Here is a 7264-nt window from a genome sequence, read left to right as displayed (position 1 = left end):
TGTGAAGGACAAGTAGGAGGTGACTTTTTTGAGCTCATATGTGAATGAAAATATCATTGTCTTGCACTTATGCTTGATTGATAGCTTGCCTAGGTATAGAATTCCAGGATGGAAATAATTTCCCTTCTACTTTAAAAAAAATTTTATTTATTTCTAAAAAAAATTTTTTTTGGCCACAGCATGCAGCTTATGGGAACTTCATTCCTCAGCCAGGGATTGAACCTGGGACCAAGGCATTGAAAGTGCCAAGTCCTAACAACTGGAATACTAAGGAATTCCCCCCTTCTGCTTTTAAAAACATTTCTCTGGGTTGCAAACTGATTCCAAAAATATTAAACCAGCAAAATGATATGATGATCATAGTGAAACCTACCCATAGAGTTTAAGAACTGTAGAAAGTCAAAGGGTAGGCAATCACCCATTAGCAAGTGTGTATTGATTATGTTAATAGAAGTGATAACATTAGTTTATCTTCTTCAAACTCCCTTTCTTGACCTTCAGTGTTTCTCCTACTCCCCTGCTTACTGGACCAAGTTAAGTCTTCTCTAAACAGCCTTCCAAACTCCTACCCACCTCCTGGCTTCCTATCATACCTACTCTAGTCCAAATAAGCTATTCTTATTATCTCTTGTTCACTTTTCCTCTTTACCAACCAGCAATTCTCCCCCCTGAACATTTCCCTGGATGTTCCCTGAACATTTCCCTTTTAAAACAAATCTTACACAGTTTCAAGGCCTATTTCAAAGCCCATCTTCTCCATGAGGTCTGGTTACACTGATGACCAAATACTATGGACTAGCTCATCAACCTTCTCTCCATTCATTCTCTTTGCAGTTGCAGAGATTAGAAAGATGAAAACTAGGTTTCTGAATTTTTATTGTAGCTAGGGTTCTGCCTAAGTCGATACATTCAGGATTTGGAGTTGAATCGAATTGAATGGGCATTTGAAATTAGATTATTCACCATAGTATCTGCAGCAGAAGAAAATGAATGAGGCCAAAAGTAGAAAAGAATTTCCCTCCAAGCTGATGCACATGGGATCAGTTTGTCACCCTTGAGACTGACTATTTGGATGAACCAGGATTTTCCTACTTCATTCATTAGCCACTTAATGCATGTTTGCTGAATGAAGAAATATTTAATGATCATTAGAAATCTGCTAGAGGTTTCAAGGACTTAGGTACTCATTAACCCCATCCCCAAAGAAAAAGAAATAGAATAGAAAATATTTCAGTAAATGGATCTTACCCTAGGGAGTTCAGAATCATCACCTATAGCAGTGGCCAAGGGGTCAATGGCAGAGGATAGATGGTTAATCAACTTTGAACATCCCACATATAGAATCCCCTGGGCAGTTCTTCCTGTTTGGAGGAATTTTTGTTTTGCAACTTTTGGAAGCAAGTTTTTCTGCCCCCAAAATCCCCTTACCTCATCTGGTGTCCAATTCACTTCCCACTTACAAGTGTCACGGGAATATCACTCTGTAACTACAACACGTGCGTCATCTTCCAAATTGAGTTCTGTGAAACCTCTCATTGTTCTCCAGGGAACTCAGGCATATCTTCCATTCTGTCACTTCTGACACAGAGAAGAAAAGGAGGACTTTGATAAGAGCAACTGACAAAGCAAGGATAACATGTTCCCAAGTCGGACAAGACAATCTTACAGCTATTCACAAGGATTTTTATGAAAAATGGCATAAATTTAAATACCGTCTATCTGTAATGAGGCCACAAACACACAATCAAATACACAAATAAATGTTTCAAAATTACCTGCGGCCATTAGTGAAATGACCATTGACTAATAGTGTACTCATCAAGAATCATGGGGACCCAAAGGGACAGAGGAAAGGGAAAACCAGAAGCAGATGTAATAACTAAGTTACATTAAAATGTACAAACACGGGCCTTCCTGGTGTCCAGTGGTTAAGAATCCACTTTCAAATGCAGGGAACGTAGGTTGGACCCCTGATTGGGAAACTAAGAGCCCACATGCCACAGGGTAACTAAGTCTGTGCTGAGACTGCCAAGCCCATGTGCTCTGGAGCCCAGGCACCATGACTACAGAAGCCCGAGCACCACGATGACGGGTCCCACGTGCCGCGAGAAAGAAACGGTGTGCAGCAGCAGAAACGGCCAAATAAGTAAATAATCCTTTAAAAATGTACAAACATGATTGAGCATCTATTGTATGCTGTTTTCTAGCATATTGTCTCATTTATTTCATACCTTGTAAGTTATATATTATTAACCTCATTTTGCAAAGGAGGAAACTTAAGTCAGAGGAGTTAAGTACCTTGGCTAAGGCCACACTCTTGGTGTCTGAGCTAGATCTGGATCCAAGCCACTTGATTTCAAGTCATGGGCTCACTTTCAGTCTTGGTTTTATGGGTTATATAGGTCCCAGATCTGTAGTTATGTAGGTCCCAGAATACAAATAAATGGTGAGGACCAAGGAAGGAGTTAGAGACAGAAGGTCCGCTAGTGGTTTTAGGATGAATGCTGAGGGGAAGGGTAAGTGGATAAGAGTTGTTTTTCCTGGGAAAGGGAGTATCTTATGACTGGTTAACTCTTTACTACAGAGACCTAGATGAGATTTAGGGAAGCAGAAGCTCCAGGAAGAGTTATATGAATTCCTCAGGAGCCATTTGACCCTGGAAAAAGAGTCTTTCAGTCTGGAGCAAATCAGGGAGTCTTCCAGAAACTTGGAGGCAGAAAAGGGCATGAGTTCCTTTACCCCAGCTCACCTTGGGTACCTCCACCATAGTACACTGGTTTTCTCTGGACAAAATAGTTTGAAACCCAGTATGGCACTGCAAGCTTTGAATCAAGTGCTCATTAAGATTTCTGCCATGTACTCATATATTCCTTCACACAGTTGGTGAGTATTTATTGCGTTCCAATTAAATACTCAGCTCCGTTCTTAGTCTCATACCTCATAAAAGAAAAGAGACTACTTGCTCTCTACCTCATGAAGGTTATCATCTTAGAGAAAAGACTAGATACACACAAGTCAGTTAAGGAACAGTCCAAATCAGGAATAATCAAGTGCCCAAAATTATAATATGGGCTATACAGAAGTAAGACTGGGAGCTGACTGCAGCTCAGATCATGAATTCCTTATCACCAAATTCAGACATAAATTGAAGAAAGTAAGGAAAACCACTAGACCATTCAGGTATGACCTAAATCAAATCCCATATGATTATACAGTGAAAATGACAAATAGATTCAAGGGATTAGATCTAATAGACAGAGTGCCTGAAGAACTATGGACAGAGATTCCTGACATTGTACAGGAGGCAGGGATCAAGACCATACCCAAGGAAAAGAAATGCAAAAAGGCAAGATGTTTGTCTGAAGAGGCCTTACAAATAGCTGTGAATAGAAAAGAAGTGAAAGGCAAAGGAGAAAAGGAAAGATATACCCATTTGAATGCAGAGTTCCAAAGAATAGCAAGGAGAGATAAGAAAGCCTTCCTCAGTGATCAATGCAAAGAAATAGAGGAAAACAATAGAATAGGAAAGACTAGAGATCTCTTCAAGAAAATTAGAGATACTAAGGGAACATTTCATGCAAAGATGGGCACAATAAAGGACAGAAATGGTATGGACCTAAAAGAAGCAGAAGATATTAAGAGGTGGCAAGAACACACAGAAGAACTATACAAAAAAGATCTTCATGACCCAAATAACCACAATGGTGTGATCACTCACCTAGAGCCAGACATCCTGGAATTCGAAGTTAAGTGGGCCCTAGGAAGCATCACTTTGAACAAAGCTAGTGGAGGTGATGGAATTCCAGTTGAGCTATTTCAAATCCTAAAAGATGATGCTGTGAAAGTGTTGCACTCAATATGCCAGCAAATCTGAAAAACTCAGCAGTGGCCACAGGACTGGAAAAGGTCAGTTTTCATTCCAAAAGAAAGGCAACGCCAAAGAATGTTCAAACTACCACACAACTGCACTCATCTCACATTCTAGCAAAGTAATGCTCAAAATTCTCCAAGCCAGGGAGGAGGGTTCAGGATGGGGAACACGTGTATACCTGTGGGGGATTCATGTTGATATATGGCAAAACCAATACAATATTGTAAAGTTAAAAAATAAAATAAAAAATTCTCCAAGCCAGATTTCAACAGTACATGAACTGTGAACTTCCAGTTGTTCAAGCTAGACTTAGAAAGACAGAGGAACCAGAGATCAAATTGTCAAAATCCGTTGGATCATAGAAAAAGCAAGAGAGTTCCAGAAAAACATCTACTTTGCTTTATTGACTATGCCAAAGACTTTGACTGTGTGGATCAGAACAAACTGTGGGAAATTCTTAAAGAGATGGGAATACCAAACCACCTGACCTGCCTCCTGAGGAATCTGTATGCAGGTCAAGAAGCAACAGTTAGAACTGGACATGGAACAACAGACTGGTTCCAAATCAGGAAAGGAGTACGTCAAGGCTGTATATCGTCACCCTGCTTATTTAACTTACATGCAGAGTACCTCATGCGAAATGCTGGGCTGGATGATGCACAAGCTGGAATCAAGATTGCCGGGAGAAATGTCAATAACCTCAGATATGCAGATGACACCACCCTTATGGCAGAAAGGGAAGAACTAAAGAGCCTCTTGATGAGAGTGAAAGAGGAGAGTGAAAAAGTTGGCTTAAAACTCAAACATTCAGAAAACGAATATCTGTATCCAGTCCCATCACTTCATGGCAAATAAATGGGGAAACAATGGAAACAGTGACAGACTTTATTTTGGGGGGCTCCAAAATCACTGCAGATGGTGACTGCAGCCATGCAATGAAAAGACACTTGTTCCTTGGAAGAAAAGCTATGACCAACCTAGACAGCATACTCAAAAGCAGAGACATTACTTTGCCAACAAAGGTCCATCTAGTGAAAGCTCTGGTTTTTCCAGTAGTCATGTATGGACGTGAGAGTTGAACTATAAAGAAAGCTGAGTGCGGAAGAATGGATGCTTTTGAGCTGTGGTGTTGGAGAAGACTCTTGAGAGTCCCTTGGACTGCAAGGAGATCTGATCTAACCAGTCCATCCTAAAGGAAACCAGTCCTGAATATTTATTGGAAGGACTGATGTTGAAGCTGTCCTTCCAATGCGAAGGACACCTGACGCGAAGAACTGACTCATTGGAAAAGACCGTGATGCTGGGAAAGATTGAAGGTGCAAGGAGAAGGGGATGACAGAGGATGAGATGGTTGGATGGCATCACCAACTCTATGGACATGAGTTTGAGTAAGTTCTGGGAGTTGGTGATGGACAGGGAAGCCTGGCATGTTGCAGTCCATAGAGTTGCAAAGAGTCAGACAGGACTGAGCAACTGAACTAAACTGATACAAATACTATCTTGTATCTACTTATTTATATTTTTGTTATGTGGGAGGTTTTTTTTTTTTTTTTGGTCACATCCCATATAGTACCACAACACAGCATGTGGGATGTTAATTCCCTGACCAGGGATTGAAACTGCACCCCCTACAGTGGAAGTGTTGATCTGAACCATGGGACTTCCTATGCTATATTTACTTTTAAAGCAAATGGAATGGTTTAAGTGGCAAGTTTTATGTCATATATATACACATTTTTTAAAACACACACACCACATACATACACAGCAAATGGAAACTTAAGTCTTCTATGGGAATCAAGACAGAAATTCTTAGTAAAGACCAAACTGGAGTCATTGGTTGTCCTAAAACCATCATGGACAACGGTTACCTTAATTTGGAGACCCCAACTCATATCATATCTAACATACTAAAATTCACTCACACCCATACTAAATACACATGTGTGCTTTTCCCACATGAAACATTTTTCACAAAATGCTTCTTATACTTATAAAATTTAGCTTTTAAGATTATTTGGCTAAGAGTGACTCCTTTAACTCATAATTGGCAACCATTTTCTGGCAAGATGATATCTACTCAGAAATTTGGGGAAAGGGCAAAATCTAATTTACAGATTTTTTCAAATATTTTCAAATTATTTTCAAATAAGATATTTTTTATGAATAGTAAATTTAACAATGACAAAAATAAGACATATTGAAGATATTTACTTTAGCAATAATAATTTTTATTTTCAGGTTTTCTTTCAGAATCAGGAGCCAATAAATACATTTTACATATGATTGTTGAGAAGAAACATGTGGACTCTAGGATTTTATTCAAGTGTCCATGGATAAAAATGAGCTGGATTTGATATAGAGAAAAGAAATAGGAGAAATGTTCCAATAAATATACATGTATATAAAGGTATGTAATATGAAATGAACACTTCCTCTACCCACTCTTTTTTCCCTCCACTGAGAATCACACAAAATGTGAACAGCACAGAAAGTATGAAGGGTACTGATTTTCACCGGATTGGCCCTTCATCTCGTATTCTTGGAATTACTTAGGAGTGGTGATGCTCAGAGGCAGGGGGATGAACTTGGTGGCCATAAGGGACTCTGTAAAGACTGAGTGCTCATAAAAAAGGGAGGATGACCACACATTGCTTGGTCATCACAGACAGCCTATAATTTCTGGCAAAATGACAGGGGGCCCCTTCCCCCACACTTGTCCCTCAACTCCCCACCAGTGTTAGTCCCTGTAAATCAAAAAGTTTCTTCTAAACACTAAATTTTAGAGGTACCTTAATAGCACTCGCCAGCTAAAATATTTTACATTTAGGATATCTTACATTTCCATCTTGGAATTATGTCCAAAATGAACGCCTCTGCACATCTTCAGGAAGGCACAGGGCTGTATTACCAATTGTCTACAATGCTTTCCATTTACCATAGGCAGGGACACAGAGAGAGGGAGAAATTGGGTGAGGTCTCGAAGCTCAAGGCTGTTTGCGTTTGCTGGCCAGAAGTTGGAGGGTGTGAGCTGATAGAGAAGAGAAATATGGGGCACAGTTCTACCCTGAGGGGGCTGCATTTCACTGGGGAGACACCTGCAAGGATTGAACACAGCCACCAAGAGGTAAATCAGGCAGTCCTGGGTTGTGAATAGCCCCAGCAATTCAGAGTGGAGAAGGACTGAGCCCCCGTGGAAATGATGGTCAGGAACCAGGCAGGCTTTGCCCTCTTGCAGGCATGCTTAAGGCTGATTATCCACCCTGTTGAATCACTCAGCTTTTCCAAGTTTCTATATCGTTGTGGACTCTCTCTCCTCCCTCCCAGAAATGCTGGCAAGCTTCTTTAGTCATTTGTGTTTCTTTACGTTATCAAGGCTAGAGGTATATCTTC

The 7264-nt window shown here is 40.2% G+C and overlaps 1 non-coding gene across 1 annotated transcript; it reads right to left on the bottom strand.

Annotated features, from left to right (window-relative positions):
* Positions 1-201: 201 nt before the first annotated feature.
* On the bottom strand, positions 202-274 carry TRNAE-UUC. The gene has a single exon. It is a non-coding gene; the product is annotated as a tRNA-Glu (tRNA).
* Positions 275-7264: the final 6990 nt, after the last annotated feature.

The sequence above is a fragment of the Bos indicus x Bos taurus genome, chromosome 11 (assembly GCF_003369695.1).
Source record: "Bos indicus x Bos taurus breed Angus x Brahman F1 hybrid chromosome 11, Bos_hybrid_MaternalHap_v2.0, whole genome shotgun sequence".
Taxonomy (NCBI): domain Eukaryota; kingdom Metazoa; phylum Chordata; class Mammalia; order Artiodactyla; family Bovidae; genus Bos; species Bos indicus x Bos taurus.
The sequence above is the reverse complement of the archived record's forward strand: the minus strand, read 5'-3'. Positions and strand labels throughout refer to the sequence as shown.